General features: G+C 44.9%; 1 protein-coding gene across 3 annotated transcripts in view; it reads left to right on the forward strand.

Moving 5' to 3' along the window:
• dscaml1 (Down syndrome cell adhesion molecule like 1) overlaps nt 1-13,223 on the forward strand; it is a 77,614-nt gene that overhangs the window by 32,858 nt on the left and 31,533 nt on the right. The window lies entirely within an intron of this gene.

Genomic DNA, 13,223 nt, shown 5'->3' on the forward strand with positions numbered 1-13,223 from the left:
GTAAAGCAAGCGACAGCACTTGTGTGTTGCTCTGGGTAAGAAGTTGCTGTGTATGTGATGTGATGTGCAGGGTATGTTGTGTGTCACAGCAAAACATCTGTTGCTGCTTAGAGCCTTTGGGCACCTGTGTGTGTGTGTGTGTTTGTGTGTGTGTGTGTGCAAGGGGCAGAGTGCCTTGTATCACTGTCACTCAAAGAGACGGCGAAAGACCCTGATGTTGTTTTACACTGACACCTCTCTGACTCCACTCTCCTTAACTGTTTTCCTGCTGCAGGCAGATAGATGCGTTCTTGTGTGTCACACAGTCACATCACATCAAACCATGGTCACCCAAACTCTGGCCCAAAGCCCATTCCTCTCCACCACAATCATTTTTGACTCCTGCTTATTTTCTTATTTCTCTTATTTTCCTAACCCCTCAGCAGCCCGGATTCACAATTTGTTATCAGTAGCTTTTCTCCTTTTGCTTGTCCAATCACACCTGAGAGCGTGTGAGGGTTAATTAGCCTTAGAAAAATGAATCCTATCACATCGTCGCCATGGTTCTGGCCCTTGTAGCAGCACAATATTGGAACCCTCAGGAGAGGTTTTTGGGTCCCAGTCTACTAGCAGGCATGCGTAACCGTGTTTTTAGCACCACTAATGTCACGGAAGTTGATCCAAAGAAACGCTCATCTATTAGAGAGACAAGTAATACTTTGGGCTAAAGAGAGGGTTAACTGTCTGCTCTCCCAAGTCAACCTCCTGCCTGTTTCTGTTACACAGAGATTTTGATGTTTACCTGGAGGGAGCAGGGCCTTTTTTTTCCTGCTCTTGTTCTGATTAAAAAAAACTCCCTCTGATTCATGGGTTGAGGCCAGCGCTTGCATGCACACAGACACACAACTTCACGCGCGCACACACACAGTCATGTTACGCCAGCACTTCTTGTAATCCCTCAGACAAATTACAACGTCTCTTTTCTCCTCCTCCACCTCCCTCACTCCACTCTCTCCTTCCAGCTGCAATTGGATTTGGATAAAGATGGCTTTTCCTTTTCTTCTCTATTCTTCCCTGCTTTGGCTAAAGAGGGATTTGCCCGGGGAGATTACACACAAACACACAGACACGTGTGCGCGCATCCTTACAGACTGTGACTCAGAGACATAGCATTTGACGGAGAATATCTTCACTAACAAATAACCCCCATGCTCCCCCCCCCAACCCGCCGCCCCTCACCCCCGCTGCTGCTGTAGCGACAAGTTCCATAGCCAGAGGTCAACAACCTCTCTTGCTTTCGCTGTCTTTCCTTCCTCGCTCCCACTAACTCAGCCTATGCAATTTATTAACCCTTTTGCGCTACCTTCTCTATCCTTCCCCTCTGTCTTTTTTGCAATGCCTCCCTCCCCCCCCATGTCATTATTGTTCTCTGTGGTCTTGTTCAGGACAGAGGAGTTGCCTTTAACACAGTGTGATGTTACCTGAGAGCCCCCCCACAGAGTACTGCTTTCACACAGAGCAGGAGTTGACCTCCTGCCACTCCGTTGCAAGCAGCTAAACTCATGTAATTGACAGTGTGTATTTGTGCTCTATTTGTGTTTGTGTGTGTGTTTGTGTGTGTGTGTGTGTGTGTGTGTGTGTGTGTTTGTGTGTGCACATTGTTTTAATGAAGGAGAACAAAAAAGCCGACTCCATCAGAGATAAAGTAACTGTTAAGTCAGCCATTTTGCATAGTGAGGTGTTGTATTCATGGTTTTTGGCTACTATGACACACTGATAAAGTAAATATGCCTCCAGGGACTAAGTTGTTTGTGTGTGTGTGTGTGTGTGCGTGTGCGTGTGTGTTGGGGTAGAGGGGTCGGTGGTCGAGGCGGAGGTGTGTCTGAATAATTGAAGGGTAGAGGCAGCAGATGGTCTTTAACCCTGAACCCCAAACAACAATCAATATTTTAGCAGAGAAGGAATGATACACTACATGCATACCCCCACACACACACACACACACACACACACACACACACACACACACACACACACACACACACACACACACACACACACACACACACACACACACACACACACACACACACACACACACACACACACACACACACACACACACACACACACACACGTACGGTTTATAAACTCAGTCATAGAGATAGAGATGCATATTTGTCAGTGTGGATGATATATTTGGTGTGTTTTTCTGCACACCAAGGGACTTTGTGCTGTGTGTGCAGTGTGCACGCAGGAGTCCAGAATAGATGTATGTTTGCGTGGTATATGCATGTTTGGGTCCAACATTTTTTTGGCCGACATGCAAAAATGCATGAAAACATTTTTGTGCAGGCACTGTTTCTCTGCAAATATGTCATGCTACTTAATGTATGTGTATGTGCACAGAAGGTGACACATTGCACAGATAGCGGGTTAGAACCACAGTGTCTTCCATTTATTTATTTCTCCCTCTCTCTCTCTCTCTATCCTTCTTTCTTTCTTGCTGTCCTTCTTCCTCCTGGGCCACCAGTGGTGGTAATGGGGAGGGACCTGTCAGCTCACTTAATGCAGCTAATGTTTGCCTGCGCCTGGGGACACGAGCACAGAGACACACACAGTCCTGACACACACAGCGCTCCGCTCTCTCCCTCTGTCACCGCTCTGTCACATTCCCTCTCTTCTGCCCCTCTCCCCACTTCCCTCCCTTCCTCTCCCACTCTCCTTCCCTCCGTGCATCCTTTCAGCTTCTTCTCCTACACTGCACTGCACCCAGTCTCTTAAGGTTTTTCAGCATTGTTGTTTCCAAGCAGCTTTAAGCTCTTCAGGAAGTGGCTGTTATAATCACCTTCACCTTCCATTTTACTTATTGTCATCGCAAACAAGCGTTCCTCTTCAACTGCACCGGAGGAGTCTAATTATTCATTTAAGACTCCAACTGGCATTCTTTGGTATTTATTCCACCTTTCAATATTTTCGGACTCTTCTGCCCAGTCCGTAGCTCAATCCTATTCATATACCATACCATACTCACACTCGGGTAAATGTGCCTTTATTGGGGACATTCTTTGCTGTAAATGATTATCCTTTTGGTGCATTAGTGAATAGCAATGGCAGCAGTATAGTAAATGTGGGATTTGCTTCAATGATTGTGTTTATCATAATGAAGGAACATGTCACCCAATGCATTGGTGTGACTCATTTATGTGTATGTGTGTTTTTTTTATGAGACTACAAAGGCAATACAATACTTATTTACCATAGTCAGTGTTTTCATGTGATTGGTTGACAACAAGAAAATGTGTAATGTAAGGCAAATTAAAACGGTCTAATCTAGGCGGGGTACATTCCACATCTGCCTTTTAGTCAAACCCAGCATGCACGGCATACTGAATACAACACTCAGCTTTATGTTTTAAAGAAACTGCCCTAGACATGGCCCTGTAACCGGTCATAACTAATAGAAGCTAGTGGAGAAGGCAGCAAACAGCTGCAAGGACAGGCAAGGAGCCTTATAAACCCAAATGGCTTATAGAAACAAAAAATACGTATTTGTACTCTCTTTTTCCTCCTCCCCAATTCTGCCTCCCTCCATCTTCTTCTCCATTCGCTTTGTCGCTCCGATGAATATCACCCGAGCAAATCAGAGATGCAGAGGAATCTCTCACCCCTCTTTCCCCTCTCCTTACCTCTTCCCTTCTCACCCACCCACTCTGTTTCTTTGCCTCCCGTCTTTCTCCTTCTACCTCTCTACACCCAATTTCCTTATCTACCTTCCTTTACTCCCCTTTGCGTATGTGGATCTCATTCTCTCTCATTACGATGATTTGAGGTTCAGCTTCAGTTGCTGGCCCATTAAAACCAAGCAGCAGCAGCAGCGAGCATCTCCTCTCCTTACACTGCAGGCAGCAATCTCATAAGATGGCCTCCACTCTGCATACAGCAGTATACACTGAAAAACACCAACATTGCCTGTGCTGTTCTTGTATCTAAAACTAAACGTGGGAATTCTCTCATGCAGCAGAGATGGTGAAACGCATACAGTAGACATGCTAAATGACCTTGGGAAGGGCCTCCTCTACCCAAACCGCCGTCTCTCTTGGAAAAGCCCTTATGAGCCCTCCTACACTTTCCCACTATGCAACCCTCTTCTAAATGTATACCTGTACCCGGAGAGTTCATCCACTGCTGCGTATCGAGCATCGTTACACGTCCTCGGCCGTACCAACGATCCCACAACTGGCAAAATACAATTCTAATCGGGTTGAGATAATAATTCAAGAAAAGATCAATGTCCACAAGACAACGAGAGGGAATTTGCATTATTATGCCTTCTCTTGGATTGAACAGAAGAATTGAACATTATGATTATGTGGCTGAATATTAAGACGTAAAAGCTCCTCAAGTGACATGAGTGGGTGTTGGGGGGTGGGAGGGGGGGGGGGGGGGGGCAGGTAAAAAATGACAAGAGAGGGTTGAACTGCAGTTATTTTAGGATTTTGGAGCAAAGTACAGGTTGGAACTGGGGGATAGGTGGTTCTGGCATCAAAGACATTTTCCATAAAAAAACCCTCTGCAATGACTGGATCATTTTTATTGAGACATTACTCATAGGCATACAGTATATACAGTATATACGTATATCGTAATAAGACGTTGTTTTCTGAGGGGGGTTTCATGGGAATGTGGATCTTGAAGTGGTTTGCATGTTCCATACTTTATGTCAAGCATATCATGCAGTGTGGGATTCGGTCCGGTCTGGCTCTTGACTTGTTCTCAATCCCTCAAAAATAATGGCCTTATCTTGATCTGGATACACTCCGGTTGGTTTTGACTCCTTCTGTAATTGTAAATGCAAGGGCAGCAAATTTAAAGAAACATGCTGTTTCAACCTTTTGCCCTGTTAAGCATACTTATTATCAAAAATCACACGTCCCATCACAACGCCATGGGACGCTGGCTCAGCTGACAAGACCACAAAGAACACCTCAGTAGCCACTCGTGTGCATGCAGGCGTGTGCATGCAGGCGTGTGCATGCAGGCGTGGGCAAGCGCGTTCCTGCAGATACGCGTATTTGTGCTTGACTGCTTGTGTAACTCCTACATATGCTGAGTGTGGTTTGTTTGTGTGACAAGGAGACAAAAGAATTCCCAGACAAGGGACTTTGAGAAAGGAGGAGGAAGAAAATCTGGATACAAGAAAACATGATGGACTCCCTGTACTCTCCTCCTGCATCAGTGTCCTCATCATCATCAAGCTCTCTGGGGTCGTTCTATTTCTTCCAGTCCTCAATTTTTCTTCTTTTTCTCCCCCTCAGTTCGTCTTTGCTTTTTTTTCTCTTCTCTTTCCGTGTCCCCTCCCCCTTGCTTTGGCAGTGACATTGGGCTAAAGTGGGACAGAGTGTAGGGGGGCAGTGAGGCAGAAGAGACAGCAACGCAGGAAGGCAGGGAGAGCTGCTGCCGTGCCCCCCCCCGCCTTCCCCCTCTTCCTCCAAGAACGTACTTTGGGCACTCCTGGCCCCTCAGGCCTCCTCGCGACGTCTGGGGGACCCGCTTTTAGCATGTCACCACTACTCCACTCCAATCTGAAACATCTGTCTCTGCAGCTCTTCCGCTTCCCATCATCCCTTTTTTTTTGCTCTCCTGCTTTAGCTCCTCCTCCTTCTCCTCCTCCTTCATCCTCTTTTGGGTCTCTGTCGCCTAGACGCCCAGCAACAGTGTTGAGGGTGCATCATCAAGGTGGCGCGGGCGAACGAAGGGAGGCAGGGAAGGAACGCGTAGGAGTTCACCATCCACCCTCCCTCCCCCCTCAAACTCCCCCACTGCCCCCCACATCCGCCTGCCATGCAAGGTGCAGTCAGCCGCACACGGGGCCCTGCTCCCCGATGACCCCCCCCCCCCCCTCCCTGAGATTCGGCATGTGTCACTGTGGTGCTGCTTACATGCTGTTGCTCTGTAGTACTCCCACTGAGGACAACGTGGCTTTACAAAGGTCACGGCATCATTGATTCGTGTGAGAGTTTATCGCATGTGTGCTGGCGCTCTCCCTGTCTCTCTCTCTCTCTCCCTCATGGACACGGGCTGCAGCATTGCATCAGTGCAGATCTCCGCGTTGCCACAAGAAGACCATGGAATCACGCTCAACAAATAAACAGTTACTGCAGTTCCAACACGCTGCTTTCAGAAGATGGCTCTTTTTTTTCCCCTGTCGTTCCCTTTTATAATAGATGACAATCACACCAAACAGACCTGTGTGAAAGTAGACTCTTCGCTTTCCTCGGCAGAAATAAGGTCACACTTATTAATAGATTTAACTCTGTTTCCAGGTGTTTTTACACATGTCCCGTTAGTCTTTTCATGGCCGGCGGAGCGTGCCGCTATCTATTATCTATGAGACTGAATAATTAAAGACAAAAGACAAACCATGCACCACATGTTGACAAGTCCGCAGTAGGTGTTTGTAAATGTGACATTGTGAGGGACCAAATGGAATCACGGATGAATGTAATTGTAACCCTTCTTTGTGTGTATACAGAACATAAAAGACATGCAAACAATCTACGGGCCGTCGGTGGAGGATGTGTCACTTTAGCTGCTCCTTTTCCATCCCACTTTTCTATTTTCATCCAAACATCCACCTTTGTTACTGTTTTGATATTTCTGGACATTCCAAATTAGATTTAATATGGTTGAGGCCTTTAACCATTGAAAAAGAAAAAACAGGATTACCGGTGTGGGGAGTGGGCTAATGAAGAAAAACTTCTTCTTTCTATTTATTTTGGTTTGGATAAGCACATTTCTTCCATTTTCTTTTTCTTTTTCCTCTCTCTTTTTAGTCTCAAGCCTGAGTAGCTCAGCGAGGGTGAGGGCTGTGTGGGCGTACGGGGTGTCACCTTCTAACAACAAATATAGAAAGCAAAACGGAGAGACAGCAGCAGCAGGAAGAGAGACAGGGGTAGACGACAGAGAACCAAGGAAACGGATATCAAGATAGGGCAAAGAAAGCACGAGACTTGGTGTGGTCCGCGTTGTTGGCATTTGACGGCGGAGCATGCCTCTTTAATGAGTGCATTAGTCCTCCTCGCACCTATCCTCAGATCCCTGGATGATATACCTGGTGAACGGACGGAACAAGTCAGGAGAGGAGGATGAGAAGGTCATGTGGTGAGGCTGAACACAACCAAAACACTTGTAGGGAGATAAGACGAGACCCGAGTGTGTACCTGTGTTGTACTAATTTGCCTCTTGTGTCTTGCCCAAACTGATATCTTTCCCTTTTCAACCTTCATCAACCTGTGGTTGAGTCAAAGAACGTGGCATTAATATAATGCTCTTGCGGCTCTTTTTCTGTCTAGCTGGTTCTCGGTAGAACTTAACTATTATAGACTGCTTTGAATGTGAATAGAGAGGAGATAGGAGCGAGCGTCATTCATTTCAATTGACAGAGATACGGAGCGAGAGACAGAGAGAGGCCCACACAGGCAGAGAGCCTATTGTCGCTGGTGTAGATTTCCCTTTGTCAAACACATGTCAATTCTTCAGACCCAACAGAGGAGAGGACAATAGGAAAATTATAGTAGCAGAGAAAAGGATGAAGGGAGAGAGGGCGGGTTGGAAGGCGGGAGAGGAACAGAGGAGGAGGGGAGTGGTATTGATTTGACACCCGGGGAATCACACCAGAGCTCTGTTCATTTTCATTTATCTGCCCTTGTAATGGGGATGTTCATAAGAAAGGGACGTGTAGAAGGGGGATTTAGTTGGATGAGAACATTTTATTTGTTTCCAATCTTTATTATCCCTGCCCACTTTTCACTGCCTAGACACACAGACATGCATGTATGCTTATATGCAAATGCCCATTTCCACTTACTGCATGCTTTACACACACACACACACACACACAACCATGTACACACTCATGCCCATAGATGTGAGTAAGGGGAAGTGAGGGAGTTAATTACACGTTGGGCCTGAATGGACTCACAGTTGTACAAGTCATGTTTGATTTTGTGCGTGTGCGTGTGCATGTGTGTGTGTGCGCAAGTGTATGATGCATGGAGGGTTTTTAAGTACAGTACAAGCAGTTCAAATGAAATAGCTTTTAGTAGGCCTTCCCAGTGCCTTCTCGAAACAGCCATAATGGACCCTTGGTAATTACTAGAAAAACCAGGGGAAGGTTTGGAGAAGGATTAATCAGTTCTGACTCCTTTTTTTTTTCTCACACTGACAAACATCTTTATCTGTTCATAATTGAAAGGACAAATGCTTTGTCATTTTTTAAATATACATTTTGCATACAGGCTTTTTTGTGTGATCACGGGCTGTTGTTCACACTTTTATTATAGTGTACAGCATATTTGATTATGTGGCTCTCTGTAAAAGAGCTCAGGCAGAGTTTGAAGCATGAAGATAACAGTTAAAACAAAGCTCTGATTTGTAGTCCTCATGCCTAAACATGCTCTCATCTCTGCAGAAAATTCAAGCATCAAAATAATTAAAGTCTGCACAAGCACAATTACTATTTTAACATTTCCATGGATAGATGTCGTAAGGAATTTGTCAATCAGTCCACAGCAGCAATACAATGTCACCTGCATGTATATTAAAGCATCTTATAAACACTGTCAAGATGAAATGCTGTGTTCATTTTACATTATGTTTACTGAAGATAGTTATGATTACACACTTTTCTTTTGTCCAATGTAGCTGTCCGCGGTGCTGATTTGCCGTAGACCTTGAACATTTCTTCTCAAGGCCCTTCTTTAGATATTCATAAAGACAGCCAACATCATTGGCTGCACACTGCTTGCTTACCAGGCGGTGCTTAAATAATCGATGAATAAAGTTAAGGTAGATGCATCTTGCTTAACTTTATTGATGTACAATAACTCCAATGGTGACCCCCCCCTCCCCAATATTTAATTTAGACATTGTTAAACATCTACTGTTTTTATCATAGAACAAATATAGCTCTGCTCAGTAAATCATAGGCCTTTCACATACATGTGCGATCTCATTTTAACATGCTCTTACCATCTTAAATATATTTTGGGCAGCAAACAAACGATACCTTCTCCATACAGGGGACTTGGGGACATAATTAGTAATGTAATGATAAGTAGGTAGATGGAGACACAGTGCCAGGAAAGACAAAAGAAGACAAGAGAAGGAAAGCCTAAATGAAAAGCTGAATCAAGAGGCGGAGGAGAATAAATAACAAATGTGTTATCTCTGTGGCATCCTGTAGTGAGGATGCTCTCTGGCTTGTGAGACAGTGGGAGTAAGAAATGTGTAGATCCTGAAACAGATTGTAAGTGTTTGGATTCATATGTGTGTGCGGTCATTTGGGATGAGCCCATTTTTAGAACTGATTACTGATTATTGTACCCCGCCTGTGGACCTTTTAGCCTGAACACCCGAGGCCAACCTCTGACAACAACAACAGTCGTCTTCAGCATGTGTTTTTTTGTTAAAAAAAGAAGCAGCTGAGTGAATAATAAAGTGATATGATGCACGGAGAGACGTGCTGTTCCTGGCCTTTAGCCCAGGCCAGCGACCAATTACAGATCCATTCAGCAGTTTCTCCCTCCTCTGATTTCCATCGGCATCATTTAAATGGCTGATTCCATTTTTACCTCTAATGAAGGGTACTCTGTCGCACATACAAAGCTGGCACACACACACACACACACACACATGCAAAGCACTCACGAAACGCACACTTGCACACGTCGCTGTGTGCCACGGCAGCGCCCCCTACCCAGCGGTTGTCACGTGAGTGCACAGGCCCTAGCAACAGCGAGCAAGAGAGCGAACAAAAACGAGAGATCCTAGCTCGAGTAGGGGAGAGAGGTATGGTTCAAGAGGGAACGAGATGGGAGGGGGGAGGAGGGGGGGGGAGCCATAGAGCATTAATAAGTGATGAGTCCAACAGTGTGAATTGCTGTTAGTTAGCATTGCTGCAGCAGTGCCTTCATTTGCATGGCAGCACCTCGAACAAACCCTCTTACTTACGCCATTTCCTCTCTTGCTCCGTTTCTCTCCGTTTCTCTCCATTATCGCGCTCCTTCTCGCGTTTTATCTTGTTCTTTTTTCTCCGGTCTATTCAGCATCTCAAAATACATTCTTCTCTTATTACTGTGTTTTATTCTGGGTTTTCTTTTCTGTCTGATTCTTTGCACCAACCTGCCTCGTTAACATTTTAATTTAGTCTTCATTGTTTTTCTCTTTCTACCCCCCTCCCTCCCCTGTTTGATGATCGTTTGTTAAGTGCAGCAGCCATGTACTGTAATGGGATAAATATAGCTGTAACTTTCCAGCTTTCCATCATATTCAGCCTCCATCTTTTTACCACCACCTGCCTCCCCCTCCTGTGACTCCCCCATCTATCTCAAAGGAGAGTGGTGTCCTCTCTCATGGGGAACTTTCAGGAAGACAAGTGATGCTCAAGGGCTCCCTTATTCTTTTTTCATTGTGTCTGTCTTTCTCTCTCTTCCCCTTATTTCTCTCTCCGTCTCATTATTTGCATGTGTCTGTGGAATTTCTGGCGTAGGTACACTCACTCACACACACAAACAGACACACACACACAGCCAAACACACATTTGCGCACACAGAGAGATACAGTAACAGATTCGCTTTGCACTTGGCTTGACTTCCTGCCTAAGGCTGATTAGCTGAAATGATGACTTAAAGACCTAAAAAGAGGAGAGAGCAGAGGCTAAAAGGGAAAAGGGTAGCGATAGTAGAGAGGTTGAGGGCGGAGGGGGAACTGGGGGACGAGAGGCTGTGAATGGTGAATACATGCCGTATCAAGGAGTGAAGGATGAAATCCGTCTTTTTTGGCCTTACCGGGGAATCTCATTCAGCGTCCCACACGTAAAAAGCAGACACAGAAGTGCATACATACACACAATCTCGAAAAGAAGCAACTCCTGGAGGCGTCGGCAGACGAGACGAGAATTGATCTCCTCTCCTACAAGGAGAGGCTTGCAAGAGGAGGAAGAGGGAGGGATAAAGACGTAGAGGAATTGTTTTTACCCATGTGTGGCTCTCAGCCCCGCAGGCCGCTCATCCTTTTCACCCCCCCCCCCCCCTGTCATTCCCGACGGCATGTTTCTCTTTATCTCCCTATCGCTCCCTCCATCAATCTCCATCTGCCGTCCTCTTCCCCTGTCGGGTCAGCCCCTTCATCTCCTCCTCTACCTCCCTCCATCGCTGCCTGCACCCTCTCCGCTGCTTTAGGTGTGTCACATCTCCACAGACGGTAGGAAGGCCAGTGACTAGAAATTAGCGGTAAGGCAGAAAGATCAGCAGTAAAAAGAGCGGGAAAGTGAAGAGCAGTGGGTTAGGTTGAGTACCAAAGGGAATTTAATATACCACTGGTATTGGGCACCCTGCTGTTAAAAAGATGAATTGATCAGAAAATTTATAAACATCCCCCTGATTAATGTCATCGTTTTACCATTTGAACTGGCTGCTGTTGCTGGGATTGCACTCTCTTTGTTGAGTGTCTGTCACTACATGCCATAGCTATAGATATCTAGCTATTGTTATTTTCAAGGAAATTGGAGCTACTCAGCCATGCATAGTTCAGCATGTGTTTTTTTCATTTTCAGATCTTTTTTGTTAGTGTTTTATTACAGCAAATGATATCAATGAATAGTGTGGATTGAAACGGCGTTGGTTCTTGGAGTAAGCACTCCATACCGCACAATGAATGTATTATGCAGAAAGCATAAAAGGACGTAACTCATAGGAAAGAGTTGTAGGACAGGTTTCAACCAACATTGACAGGCTTAATGTCGCACTCTCCGTTCTCTCAATTCTTAACCATCTCTAAATGTCTTTCTCTAACCCCAGGTCTCTCCCCTCTCCACCCCCTTCTGGTCTGTCTTCCTCTCTCCAGGCATGTTGTGACAGGTCGTAGCAGTGTGTTATACAGGGTTCTACTCGCCAAGTGCATATTATCCTGTAAGGCTTAATACCCAGGTTGGAACAAAAGGGGAGGCTTGGAAATTATAGCTTACGTCGCTTAGCACTCAGCACAACAGTCTGACTCGCATGAAAACATGTGAGGGTGAGCCTCCACATACAGCATACATGATGCACAGGCCGACAGCTACAAGGGCACCGTGTGCTTGTGAATAAACATATTCGTATGTTGAACAGATCAGATGTTAAAAGTTGAGGAGTCTAAAGCTCTAAAAGCTGTTCACCAGCACCAAAATCATCGTCAATTCAATCATTTGATTATTGATTCATTGCTCCAACAAAATCAGTCAAAATAACACTCAATTCTTTCGAGGTTTTTGTAACAACAACAAACTGCCACTTTTAATTGACTTCAAATAATATTTACACATTAATCAATGGCAAGTAAAATGACAATTTTGCAAAATAATTTGAAAAATGGTAAGTAAAAACTTTCTGCTGACCTATTGCTTTGAGTGTGTGTCTGTCTGCTTGTGCGTTTGCGTACGCTTGACACATTTCCAGTATTCAACTATTCAATAGTACAATGTTTTACTGAAGCCCTCTCTTGTCAACATTGAAATGATACAATGAAACACCATGTACATGCAAACAGCAGCCAGAGTGTTCACACACATACAGACACACACACACACACACACACACACAAGCTGCAATAGAATTCACATAACCAAACAATCTGCAATCTCCAACAAACTCTGAAGTGCACGCTGTCTCTAAAACCCTCCTTTGGGGTAACGGAATACAAAAAGAGTCAGAGAAGCGGAAAGAATCAAACACTGAAATACACTCTCCTCGTCTCTCCTCTTTCGTCCTCTCACACATACACACATGTTCAGAGGTTGTCGCTATTGACATGTAGATAAATCAGAGGCAGACAAAGCACTGATGTGAAATGAAAATGACACTAATCTGCTGTTACCATAACACACAGAGACACATCAATTATTTACACCTACAATAACACTCCTCTCTATTCTCTCTTTCTCTCTCCCGTCATTGGTCTATTGTGTATATGTCACTCGATGGATAGGAACGAGTATCTTTAAAGCTCCCATGTGTTCACCTAAGTGCTGTGGTCGGGCCTTTTGAAGGCGGTGTTTTTTCTAATCCCTTTATTTTGCTTAAGAATATGCAGGGTGTCATAATGGAGAGATTGGCATTAGCTTTTCTTTGCTTAGTTTACTTTTCTCATCAACTGCAAAAATAAAGAATATATATTGGATCACCCATGTTCATTCACAATAGTG

This window comes from Pungitius pungitius, chromosome 3 (genome assembly GCF_949316345.1).
Source record: "Pungitius pungitius chromosome 3, fPunPun2.1, whole genome shotgun sequence".
Lineage (NCBI taxonomy): Eukaryota > Metazoa > Chordata > Actinopteri > Perciformes > Gasterosteidae > Pungitius > Pungitius pungitius.